The sequence below is a fragment of the Lepisma saccharinum genome, chromosome 11, assembly GCF_977018435.1.
Source record: "Lepisma saccharinum chromosome 11, izLepSacc3.1, whole genome shotgun sequence".
NCBI lineage: Eukaryota > Metazoa > Arthropoda > Insecta > Zygentoma > Lepismatidae > Lepisma > Lepisma saccharinum.
In genome coordinates, this window is record NC_139239.1 from 16,468,252 (window position 1) to 16,482,768 (window position 14,517).

Here is a 14,517-nt window from a genome sequence, read left to right on the forward strand (position 1 = left end):
ACTGATAACAATTGGTTTGGTCTTGTGTGTGTGTGTGTATTGCCTACTTTTATCGCATGACGCATCTGCATTAACTTCTCAGGATAGCTAATTAAAGTTTGACTTATGTAGATTTAGAATACACTACAAGATATGCATAAACATTTCATTATTGTTGATAATTCACGCCACTTGACAACCTGATACGTCGTTTCGGAACTTGACGCATTTACATGTACGGAACACGATAACGTCAACAACTCATCTCCGACGAAACGTGGAGATACGACAAAATAGCATTCAGCCGGCAAAGTGTTGTAAAATTGTTGTTTACCGAAGGCGTGAAACATACAGAGATTCATCCATTGGATGACATTGGCCGTGGTAATGTCGTATCTGAAGTTGTAAGCGTCAATACTGAAAGCACATATGAATCTTCTGAACCAGTTGGTTGATCTGAATGATGCATCATTTCCGAAAAACTGATGAGAATTCAGCGCGATGACTTGTGCGTGAGTCGTACACAAGTGTATGACTTGACTGAGAAGTTCAAAAACGGCGCCACTAGTCTGGAGGATTCTCATCGCTCATGTCCGGTATTCATGACAGTAGTGGAAGACAACTTTGCAGCCGTGTAGAACATAATACGGGAAAACCGACACGTTACCTTCATAGAGATGGCATCAATATTGGACATTAGTGTTGAATCAGACCTCCATATCATTCAAGACGAGCTAAAGGTCCGAAAGGTGTGCGTGTGTGTCCTTCACGACAATGCGAGGTCACATACTGCTAAAGCAACAGGGCCGACTGCGGTTCCACACCCTCTGTACTTACCCGACCTCATGCTGTCGGATTTCCTTGTCTTCGGTCCACTGAAGAATGCGCCGAGTGGAAGGCAGTTTGTATTCATGTTCAGATATTATTAGAATAATTAAATCAAGAAGACTTAGGTGGGCAGGCCATGTGGCACGAATGAGAGAGGAAAGAGGAGTATACAGGATTCTTGTTGGGAAACCTGATGGTTAGAGACCTGTAGGAAGGCCAAGAAGAAGATGGAGGGACAACGTTGAGATAGACCTAAAGGAAATCGGTAGGGATGGAAAAGAGTAGGTATATAGATCTTGCTCAAGATAGGGACAAATGGAAGGCCTGTGTTGCTGCAGCCATGAACCTTCGGGTTTAAGAAGGCTAGAGAGTTAGTTAGTTAGGAAGGCAGTTCCGGGACAACGATGTTCGGTCGGCGGTCCATGAGTGACGCCCGTCCGATATAATTAATTTTACAAGCACCGGTTATGTGTAATTGAACTACATGGGGATTATTAATTACTCTGTAAACAAAAAAGTTTCTATTCTTAAACAAGAGATAAGGTTGCTGCATTTTAGCATGATTTTAGCAACTTATCTCTTGTTTAAGAATAGAAACTTTCTGCTGGTATTGCGTTTGCATTTTGCTTCGGGGAACATATCTTAGAAACAAAGCAAGCTCCTCTTTACGAGTGGAAATTTGGGTCCAGCAGGCTGAAGTCGATGTTCTGTTTTCTTCAAGGTTCGAAGAAAATGTCTAAGTAGTGTAAAGTAAATTAACAGCTCACGACCTCCTCATGGGTCACCTTAACACTTTTAAGAGAAACGCCAAGAAAGACCCTCACAGGCTGATGCGGGGCAAATTGCTGATGAGCCAGAGAATTCCGTGCGGAAATTGTCCGCAGCGCGGCGCTCTTAGCGCTAAAATGACTAAAGGGGCATCAGCTGAATTTTTATGCGCACTTTAAAAGTTCCCACTAGCCCCTAAACAGATCGTTGAAGTGAGGAACCCGCCACTCACAATAACGTGAAACACGGCTATAAAAGCACCTCTACGCTGAATCTATTCCGGTGTCCCTGATGTCGGTGCTTGCCATGTTCATTGCATGTTCAACGGTGCGGAAAGATGAAGCAAAGGAGAGGTCGAGGTACGCTAGTGTCACTGGCATGAGCCTGTTCCCCCCTCGTAGTCCCCTGGGTGCAGTGGAGTTGCTTCCCCCTCGGTTCTCCTTGATCTTTGGTTTAAATCTCTCCCTTGCTTGCGCGTAAGTGTTATAAACTCCTTCGTGAAACTTAATGGGGTTGGTAATTGGTTTAACTCAATGCCGTAACGGACCTAACCCACTTTCGAATCTGCATTTCTCTGCTGTATTGGCCTTAGCAGCCGGCTCGTAAGGCTGTTACTTGTATGATGCATAAAACAACTTCAGCGATCCCCTATAAAGGCTGCAAAACTGTACTGGAACTCAAAGTACGCACGCCCCTTGCTTTCAATAAGGCTTGTACCTAGGTAATAGCAATAGATACTGCTCATAATTTGAACTTTCGTACACTTCGTAAATAACTTTCTTCCCAACAGGGACGAATTTAAAGCGTCGCCCAGTGCAGAATCTACAAGCCTCAAAATCCAACAGTGCGAAGGAGGGGGGAGGGGGGAGGGGGCGGGAACAAGTAAGCCTTTAGGGGGCCCTCAGCCATTGACATAGTAGAGGGTTCGTATGTAAAAAATAACGGGGGTACAGAAACAAATACAATATACACAGAAAAAACTGGTTTGTTTGGAAAAAAAGTTTGGTTGAGCTGTTTGGTTATGTTTCTTCCTGAAGGTTATTTAATATAAATCAGGTAGAACTAATGTTCTTTCGAGGATCTCACTCAACAGGTCGCTAGGTACCGTGGCTTGCCGCGAGTTGATAGCTTCCTGGAGATGAGGCCTTGCTCGAAAAGCTTTATTTATCCATCCCTATCCAAAAAATCTGAAGCAATATCAGTGATCGGTTAGTTCGTATGAACTTTCCAGCCTGATCATTACCAGTGCGTAATTAGAGATCGGCTAGTTCATCGAACTCTCCAGCCAAATTATTGCCTATTTTTGTGGGAGCAGGAAAAGGTTTATTACGTATCCACTTTGCCTTGACTCATCTCACTCAACGGGTCGCTAGGTGCCGTGGCTTGCCGCGAGTTGATAGCTTCCTGGAGATGAGGTTTATTATCCTCCGAAGAAAAACACACTCCAAAAACTGTTAGTTCATATGAACTTTCTATTCTGAGCATTTTCAATGTGTATTTTGAGTTCAATGTGTATTTTGGGATTGGTTAGTTTATACAAACTATCCAGCCTAGCTAAAATTAGCCAGATTAAGCAAATTCTAATAAATTGTTTGGTAACCTTAAATAAAAACACTTAGTAAGAATGTTGACTAAATTATTTGGTTTTCCTAAACAAATGGGCTTGTTAGATTTACCAAAATAATATTTGGTATTGGTAACCAAAAAATTGTTTACGACAAACAAATAGAGCTTGACCAAATCTTTTGGTAGTGGTGAACAATTGTTTGGTTGATGCCTATTTAAACAAACGAATTGTTCACCACTACCATTTTTTGGGGTAATCCAAACAAACATTTTTCTCTGTGTACTGTATACAGGTAAAGGTAAAGTTAATGTTCCCTGTGCATATAGCACGTGCCATGAAGGCACATTTAGGGTAAGTGTGGGTAGAGCCCCATATATTTTCGATGTCTGACATCTTGGAGGTGATGTGATCAGCACCACGCTCCGTCCGCCTTTCCCCCCTCCCCCTACCGACTTTAGGTCACCCACTCAGGGTCTCCCGCGTCGCAGTCAGACTACAGGTAGAATCAAATCAGGTTAGAATTTCACGAGAAATACAGTGGAAAGGTTTCTTCAATCTATCTTTAATCAGGAAAAAGTTATGACTGCATGATTGTAAACAAATGTATAACTTTCCAGGTGTGAGAAAACAGTCATATAATATATATCACATGACCAAAGCACCGAAACCGGGGGGGAGGGGGCCCGGGCTCCTCCAGTTCTCGTTTGGCTCCCACCTATAGGGGGCCAATGTATAATTTGATTGATTGATTCAGTTGGTGTTGTATGTCCACTTTATGCACAGTAAGGCTAATCGGGACTGGATCTACAGTTTAAAGTGGGATCCGAACCACTATGTGCCTTCACCGGGTATCGAACCCAGGACCCCTTGATTACAAGGACACGACGTATAACTTTCAACATAGTTCATAATATTTGCACACAGAAACTTCGGACACAACAGGTGGGAGATTACGCAAGATTCTGCTCTGAAATGGACAGAATCAATAACGTGGGACCACAGTCTGTGGTGGGACTATCACTCAGTTTGGGTGTCTTTCTTGTGCTTGTGCGTTTACTATTTCAGTATTTTATTTTTCAAACCGATAATGAATTAAGGAAAAAGCATGGTATATTATGAATGAATATGTGCGATAATAGAGGAAGAAGCATGGGAATACTGTAGTCTTCGTGCTCTTGAATGAGCCAGTCCATTGCAAAATAAGCACCTTTGGTTCCCTTCGGAAAAGTCGAGCAGAAGTTGAATATATTCTGTTTTCAATACGCCACTGTTTTATATAATCAGTATTACTATTTTTTTACATGAACCTGTAAACATATGTGCTACTTCATACTGCATTGATGTGGTTGAAAGTTGTAGTGTTACATATTTATACCAATGCTTAACAATACGTGTATCCAAGCGATTGCTCGGGGCACCGCCCTCAACGGCGCCAGACCGGGGCGTCCTGATTTAATAGAGCAAAATCCTTATTTCTGAGTACATAAATGTGGATATTTGTTTTATCAAGAGTTGGATTTGTGTAGAGAAAAATTAGTTAAAGTTACTTCTAAATGACAAATGAATATTGAAAAATCATGTATTGATGATTATCATGAGATGCATTCACAACTTTCATTTTCCCCGAATTCTTTACTGCTATCATTTCATTTTTTTTCAAAATGTTAGAAGGGGGCTGCAGCCCCCATCAGCTCCCCCTGCGTACGACAGTGGTCAACAAACTGTGTTTTTCGTAGACGTTAATTTTATAACGAAGGGATAACATAGCATATGTTTCTTCCTGAAGGTTATTTAATATAAATCAGGTTTTAGGTAGAACTAATGTTCTTTCGACGATCTCTTTGCAATGAAGAAAGTTCCTTGAAGTCTCAAACACTTTAACGTTGATTAATTTGGTAATTCTGACACTCGAGTTACGAACGTCGAAGAATAAATATCAACTGCAAGATCTCATCATGTTAATGACTTGCACAGCTTGTTAATGAAAACGCGAATTTTGTGGATAGTAAAACCGAGAATTGCAAGTATACTTAGCAAATTATACATAACCACATTAATTCCGTTTGTTTGCAGAGGTGATTACGGAAATGCAAAATTCTCTGACTTCTTCACAAGTAAATATGGATTTATCTGACCACTAAGATCATCATGTGAGTCAACATGTACATAATGAATATAGTTGATTCTGTCAGTTGGTATGCAAATTGCTGGATCTTGTTATAAATTGCAATCAGTTCGCATCATGCAGTTTTGATAGACGAATCACTCAGTTACGCTTGTCGTGATGGATTATTAAGGACAGATAATGTAGACATATCTGGTCCACTATGGAGTACACATGGTGTACAAAGGAATGCGAGGTTTAAAAAACAGGAACTTGAAAGTAAATTACGTATTATCCTTTACGCAACTAGAAATATTACAAGCCTGATATTTGTGGTATAAACCTCCCAGTATTAATATACTGGCAGGTTCAAATCATACAGGAGTATTTGTCCATGTTTGTAAATTATTGTAGCCCCCCTCCCACCCAATCGACAATATTTTGAACATATGTTGTTTAAATTCTAGTGTGAATGACAATGGATCGTTCAGATGAATCGAGTTATAAGATGGTATATATTTATGTCGAACACAACAGGCAAATGTCCAATTACAGTGTTGCACAATTTCTACTTTATGTTTGTAACTTGACTTAATTCTGATGACAAGAAACATCATGAACTTTACATATTTTGATGTAACAAAGAGAAAGTAAAACATGTCGAAGGTAAAGTAAAAATACACAACAGAAAATATAGATATTGAAATGACAATTTATAAAATAATATACATATCAAATTGAAGGAAAGGATATAAATATTTTATGCTACCGTATTTAGCCTATTTGCATACAGAGCTTCAGAGTAGCTATACAATTCACAACGTATAAACATTATATGAAACATTTCAGATCTGAAACCACCAACTACAACACAAAATGTAATACTAAAATAATACATTACAAATTACGTAAAGTAGGGATGTTCAAATATCCAAGGTTTATATTCCTTGATAAGGTGGTTTAATCATTAAATGATAACAAACATTGATTTCATATCGATATCTCAATGACTAATTTATTACAAGGTATTGTTGTTGAAAAGAAAAACAGCAAAAACATTCATGCCTTACACAAGAACCGAATACAGAAAGGCTTACATAAAAAATGGCAAATTGAAATTTTGAAAATACAATTTGAAATTTAAATTCATGTATTCAGGATGCATAAATTATTACTGAAGTTTGATTAAACCCAAAATTTGTGCGTTGGTACTTGCCAACACAATTTTACATTTATTAGTTCCTCGTAGCTGTACCCGTCACCAAGATCTCGTTCCGCGCGCACAAATAATTGAGCTCTCTCTCTATTGCGTCCAAATGACCCCACACTAGTTCCAGTGTTTATCGCGTGGCGCTCCAGTCGTCCTAATAGCATTGTGGTCGGGCAAAAGGGCGCTGTGCAAAAGACATGGGTAACAATAACCGGTTGAGTCGAGTTCAGGGGGAGGAGAAAGCTAACAACGCACCTCGCGCTGATGACTGCAATGATGTAAAACATGGTTGCAGACAAACAAAAATTTGTCATGAATACGTGGGCAACAGATTTGTAAACCGTGTGATTTGCAGTGTTGCAAGCTTTGATACTGGCGGAGTTTCTTTCATAAAAACTATGTAAGTTGAAGCATGTAGTTGGTTAGACGGTCGAGATTTACAGAAATGTGGAGGCCCGGTGCAGAAAGTTCCTATTAAAACAGACATTTTTGGGACGTTAGGTCGGCAACACTGCACTTCTGCAGGCCAATCAACCTCTGAATAGAAACGGCAGTCACTTGTTCGTTGTGCACGAACTGATCTAGAATCAAAGTTCCTTGCAATTGACAATGGCACCACCATTGGTGAATACGGTGGAAGCGATACCTGTATGGCCTAACGGAAGGGCGGGGGGGGGGAGCAATTCAATCAACGTAATACTTGGCTTAATACTCTGATCGGAATTGCTCCATACGATACAACGTTACGTTTATGCCCATTTGCATCGTCCAGTGATGCTTTGTGAAAGTTTCTTTTTTTTTTTAATCTTTATGCAGCATCCACATAAACATCATCCACAATTTTTAAGGAGATTTCCCTTGAGGATACTATTTATTATCTTCCCATTCTTGAAAGAGGTATATTTTGGGAGAACTCTAATTAATTTTACCCTCTTTATTCAAGCATTACACCATTTTCTATCACAGTCAGAGATCATATGCATTTGAAATTGTGTTCTCGGTACAAGAAGTAAAAAAGGATAAAAAAAACTATTCTTCGTCCGCTATAAGGAGGAAGTTAATATAAACAAATACACGAGGCATCTGAGAACTCCTATTGGTTGTTCGAGTGGCAGAGTAGCCAGTAGTCTTACGCGTAGGAATATAATGTGCTGTAACAAATGAGTGTGGCTGCCATATTGGAATAATCGAACCTTATATGATGAGCTGTACATACACGACCAGTTTTATTCATGGGCTAAATAATGTATAAAAAATAACATATAAGAAAGAAATTATTTTTCAGAACTCACGTGGTGTTTACATTAACTTCCTTCTCGCTACGATATGTCGAAGTAAGTCCCTAGAGGTGAGATTCTCGGACAGCAGTTCTAGATCTATTCTTTTTTACGCCATAAAGAGATAAGGAAAAAATTTCAAGCTCCGTTCTTGGCCTGCAATTCTTTCCTCCTCTCCTCCGAACATTGCGGCCTGGCTGCAGTGTTGCCAGTAACATGATAGTCATTCACACTAGATCCGTACTCAGCCCAAACTGCACGCACACACACATTCAAATGACCAAATTTATATTGCACTGAAATATGCAATATCTGATTCTAAAAAATATCGCTACAGAATTTCATGTTACCACCAAATTGACGAATGTTTGCTTTGTTAGCCACTTGATCTCACTCCCATTGGAGGCATAAAGATCGGACAATTAGGGGTGCGAAACACGTAATGAGGTGTGACTTTTAATATGCCCCAATTTGAAATTCAAAACTTCTATGTTAGCATTATAAGCCATAGGCGTGCGCACAGGGGGGTAAGGAGGGGGGCAATTGCTCCTACAGTGCAAAAGGCTTAACCTGGACGACTCCCGCCAAAACCTTCTCTATCGTCTACGTTGCCATTGATTTCGGCGCAAGCGAGCAAACTTAGCGACAGGCCGGGCTGCGAGCGGTAATTTGGGGATGCAAGCACAGATGTCTCCACCACCAGAACATTCACGTCCTTGACAACGTGGCAACAAAGGACCCGCGAAGGAAACGGCAAACCGTGGTAGGCAGAGGACAAAACACGTGCTGTCTCCAAGGCTTCTGCCAATGGTTGAAACACTCACGTGACGCCCGGGAAAGTCTGCTAGTAGAGGGAAATCTATGGTTTGGCGCGAACTGTGCCAAGTTAAACCTTTTGCACTGTAATCATGGACGTCCGTCCAATAATAGTGTCGCCCCTCAACAAACACCACTTGAATTTGAAATGATCACATTCCTGCATTCCCATTACAATAATTAATGTAAATTACGATGACTAAAATCAAATTATACGTGTGAAATATATACTTTTAGGTTGACATTCGTTTTCTAAGGGTGTGGTCATCCTTGCCCTCCTTCCAGACATTCATGCCCCTGTATCATTATACTTTCACCTAGAAATTTAGTGTAGATGAATCTTATCACCGTTATTAAAGGATATTATACTCTTAAAGAAATTAAGTATTTTCAAGCAGATGAAAGTTCAAAGCAACTACGGGAGAAGGAGTGCAGTGGCGGGACCACAAGTGGGGATTGTTCCCTCACCCAACCTTGGACGAAAATCAATTCTAGGGAGGCCAAGGGGGCCAACCATTGAAGTAAATGAAAGCAAGACTAGCAGAATCTAAGAGTAGCAAGACAAAAGGATACTCAAGATGGTATTAGTTTTCACGACTTTCTTGCATTACTTCTTCCAGAAGGCCAAGAGCACGCAGGGGCACAGAGGACGAATTGCCCCCTCGATTTCAAATTTTATCGGGAGTTGGCACTCGGCGCAGAAAGATCTGAATGAAAAAAAAAATTGTAAACGAGAATGGCATGGCGCACCATGATTTTTTTTGCTTTCTATTAAATCAATATTGTTTTCAGTTTGCAAAAAATTGGATCTAAAAATTTTCTTGCTCGCTTCACTCGCAATTTCGATGTTTCCTGTAATGCATCGTAAATTGAGAGAGAAGTAAGAATAACTAAGTACTTCAGACTGTGGTTGCTAAACAATTGTATCTTAAATGCATGAACAATTGTTTGGAGGAAATGGAACGCGCATGTTTGAGAGACAATTTATTATCATTTTTGCAATTGTTTTGTTGTGGGCCGGATGAATTGATAATGTGTTTATATATGTATATCAATGCAATAAAATGGCCACAGTGGCTCAGTCGGTAACGCGTCTGACTACGATTCCAAATGTCCCGGGTTCGATCCCCGGCCGGTTCATATCCGAGAACTTTTCTAATGTTGGAAGCGGCCCCACGCAGCGTCGAATGACATGGGTACCTGGGGGGTAAAGGCGGTCAGGGGCGTGATGCTGATCACATCACCCCCACTCACGACCGGATCAAGAAAGTGTGGGGCGTTACCCCAAACAGTTTACATTTTTTACCCTTTCTATATCAATGCAATAAAAATAGAACAGTGAGATAAAATGAGGATTTCCCTTCCCGACTGAACTATCATTATGGCTTTTGACCCCAGCCCCTAAACAGAGGGTCTGCGCACGCCTATGTTATAAGCATATTCTCGCAAATCGCTAGGCTTACAGTCAATTTTCAAAGAATATTACCAATCCCTTCCCCCACCTACTATTCAGTTACTGCTAAAACCCTCTGGTGGTGTTGCATTTTCAACCTTAAGCGGGTGAAGGGACAGCGTGGGTCATGCAATCAGCTGACTGTCATGTAATCCTTTCCTTGTATTGCCAAAATGTGCGTCGTTCTTCAACATATCGTCGTCACCTTTATTCAGTGCCAGGTGTTTGAATCATCATAATGAAGAAAATCGTGCACAGAGAAAGCAGAGCAGTAATATTTATATATCACCGTGTTAGCGAAAACTAGAAGAATGGACAAACAGACCATGATATAAAGTATAACCAGAGCGTATAGAAGGAATAGTGTGTGCACTCCCTGAGTTGCCGTGGTCCACCGCATAGATGGCAGTGGTGACGTTTGAGAGAGACCAGATCTACAGCCGGGTACGAAACACGTAGGCATCTTGTAGTTTTCGCTCGTTGCTGTCTCAAACACAATAATAATGCGTTGAACACAACACAAACTAGTCACAACGGATCAATCACAAATCTAACGACACTAAACTGAATAACGTAACAACGTTGTCATTAATAAAAGTACACAATGTTATTCTAGCACAACAAAACACAACGCTCTACATAATGCGCGGCCGCACTGCAAGCAGAAGACGCTCGTCGCAAGCGAAGGTGCTGCCAGTGTTTCGGTGGGGCACCGCTCTATTCACTTGGCTTACGGGAAGAAACTGAAGTGCGCACACTTCCTCTTCTATACGCTCTGGTATAACGTAATCAAAATCCAAATTATAACTGTCCCTTAAAATTTGTAAATATATATGCGCACTCTAGATCTTTTGAACCTTTGTGACCGGACAAAAAAGCAAATTTAGTTCAAAATGTGTTGCCAGCGAAAGTTTCCAAATAAGCTGATAGGCCTATACAGTGGCGGCGATTGGGTTGCAAAATCTTGGGGCAAGGTACCAAAACTGGGGGGGGGGGGCGGCAAATACAGTACATTTCCCTTTGTAGATAAGGTAGCATAATGCGCGAGCAAAAGTGGCAAAATGTGTGGTACAAATGCCCCCTCGCCGCCACTGGGCCTATATAATGTAGTTGCAAACTTGACTCCAATTACAAGGTACTTCTTTCGAAGGAGGAAACTTCAGTTACTGGGTGGAAACTGCCGTAGTGGAATAAACGTGAGGCAAAAATAGGGATAACTCAGACCGAGAGAGAGAGGAGGAGGGAGGGAAAGGAATGGCTATGAATTTCACTTCGCAGATTCCAGAACGTAATTCGATTTCACGCAACCATGGTAACGCATCGAAAATAACCCTTCTCATTGCAGGGGGAGAGGTGCCGGAAACTGGCAGCACACTTTCCCCTTCCGAAATCTCCAAAAGTAATAACTCCCATTGTTATAAAAAATGACGTGTGCATAAGACGGACCTATTCGAAATAAGGCTGCGAACTTTTCGCCCCCATATTTTTTTGGCGGGAAAGTCTTCCATTGGGTCAAGGGAGCGTCATTTGAATGCAACCAGCAGGTTCGCTCGTTTAAATCCAGGGGAAGAAAGAGGGTAATGTCATCTGTGGGGGTCGTATTTCCCCATCAATGTGCATTCAAGTGGATGGACTGATGGGAAAAATCAAGCATTGTTGGAGGAAAGGAAAAGGTGTCTCTCAGACTATAAATATAAATGTATCTATTGAAAATGCAGAAATATGAAAATTGCTTTGAGTAAGTTGTTGAGATGAAGTTCTCTTTCTCCTAATGTCACTCCGTTTTGTGAGAGAGAATATTCTTGTGAGGCAGTCGCATGTAATATACATCAAATTATCATACAAAAGTTTGTATTTGGATTCAGCCTATCTAAACTCTGTCCTTGTACTCTTTGAAGCAAGAGAACGCAAGTAGTGGCACGAGGGCTAGACCAATGTACGCTTGAGAGGGAAAGGGATTACATGGAGGCAACAACGCGACTGAAGCTACCAGCCGTTTGCAGCAACGCGCAAAGTGGGAGCTTGCCAACATCCTCAACATATATTGCAATCTTTTCGTTTAACTTGATTGATTTGCTTTTCTGCGAAGATTAGGATAAATGAAGATATGAAGAAATTGAAGGGACACATTCAAAGAACACCAATGACGAGGCCGGGATTCGAACCCAAGACCCCTGATTTTGATTGAAAATAGGTTTAGTTTACTTTGCTTTTCTGTCACTTCTGGCTAATTACGAAGCTGAGGAGTGATTATCAGGCCAGGATTTCCAAATAGGCCTCATAGGCCCGGGCCTAGAGCGGCACTTTGGTAGAGGCCGCACGATTTTTTTGTTTTAAATTTATAAGGAATACCTAATTATCTGATTGCCTCTTTTTTTCTCCTGACACACAAATGGAATGACTTAATGTAGTTGTATTGTAGGAAGTTGACGAAGAATTTAAGAGAGATAGGCTATAGCAGGGCTCGAAACTAGTTTACTAATTTGTTGTTTTAATTACCGACGTTGTTGTTTGGAATGTACAGTATTGTGCTGAGCCGGGTCGGCGATTGCGGCAAGAACGTGGAGCCTGCCGCTTGCGTTTGAAAGACAACACCGGCTTGGCTGCGTTCCAGGAACGCCGTTGCTCGTTACTGCCGGCATTGGCTGCATATCGAAAACATGTGATTCGCGTTGAATTGTTGAGAATTAAACTGTCGGCGCAAGCATTATTAAAGGGGTTTCGCATTGTAGGGGAGAGCGGGGTCAAATGTAACACGGGGCAAATGTAACAATCGCTACTGTGCTGCTCTCGTCAGGTATTTTTTAAAACTATTCAAACCTGTAGAAAGGAGACGTCAGTTGGGAGTGACTCATGTGGCTGTGGTGCTTACGTAGCGATTGTTCCGGCTGTTATTGGGAGTTTTTCAAATTTTCAACACGTAAGTAAAAACATAAGGTTCCTTTTTATTTTTTATTAGTGATTTCGCGATGCCGTCTGATCAAGGTTTGTATATATCATCGCAATACACAATATTTGATGTATTTGTTAAGATAGTTGTGATCAATTTCTGGTGTCGGGGTTAGTAGCTGCAAGCCAGCAAACAATATGGCGTCAGGATGGGGCAAATGTAACAAATGTAACCGGGGCAGTTGTAACACTGTTACAATTGCCCCTTATGCGTTTCTTATGTACAATATTCACTTGCATTGTAATAAAAAACATTGTTCAACCATCCTGAATTATTACATTCTGTATGTTTCAGAATGGTGAGAGACAGAAAAAGAACTACCGAACGAGGCCCTTCACAAGATAAGATGGAAGAAGCTGCAAAGTTAGTTTTGGAAAGTAATGTTTCAATCCGACACGCAGCAAAAGCGCTCAATATTTGTCATGTGACATTGACCCATTTTGTTAAGAAGAGACAAGAAAAAGGGAATCCTGTTATGGGTTATAAACCACACAATAAAGTGTTCTCTGCCTACATGGAGACCCACTTAACTGAGTATATAAAGACATGTGCAAATATATTTTATGGACTCACCCCAAAAGAAGTCAGACAGCTAGCCTACCAATATGCAAACCAAAATCAGTGTAAGTTTCCAGAGGCCTGGGCAGATCATCAAATGGCTGGTGCAGACTGGTTTACCGCATTTATAAAGAGAAATCCTACTTTAGCAATAAGGACTCCAGAGTCAACATCCTTAGCGCGTGCTATGAACTTTAATAAAGAGAATGTTAATTTTTTTTTTAAAACCTATCGAAGGTTTTGGAGCAATATCAATTCGAACCTCAAGACATTTACAATGTCGATGAAACAGGCATATCAACAGCTGTTTCTCCGGCTGACATTCGACCTCTGCCTCATGCAGAACCTAAGGAATCAGCACCTCGAAGGAGAAGAAAGAAAAGTGCTATATGGACAGGTACACCTGAAAAAGAACTACTTATGGCACAGCAAAGATAGAGACAAGAAAACAGCAAAGGAAAAAATAGGCTGTTCGACAGAAGTGATAGTCGTCAATCAAAAAGAAGAGAACTGCAAGCAGAAGCGCAAGAAGGTGTCAGGAAAGCAACTCTGAAGGCGACGAATGTTTTGGTTTAGTTTGCCTTGAGAAGTGCTTCAATAGTGCATCTGCTGAGCAATGGGTGCAGTGCTTAACTTGTGACAACTGGTCACATGAGAAATGCACCAAAGGAGACAGCTTTTACATTTGTCATAACTGTCAGTCAGAATGATCAGATATATCTTTGTTAGAAACAGTGTTTGGGACCTGATATGGTTCGATTAGCCTACTTATTAACAAAAGCACACTTAGCTAATTCTTAATCATTGTGTAAGGGTACATGTTATTTCCAGCAAAAAAATAAATTGTATTTCTGGTAAATGTTAGTATGTTACATTTGCCCCTGTAGTGTGTTACATTTGCCCCCGATTAAGGGTCAATTGTAACATTTGTCACACATTTTTAAAACATTAATTATGATTAGCATATTATATACGGCGGGATTGTGACTGCATAATATCAATAACAA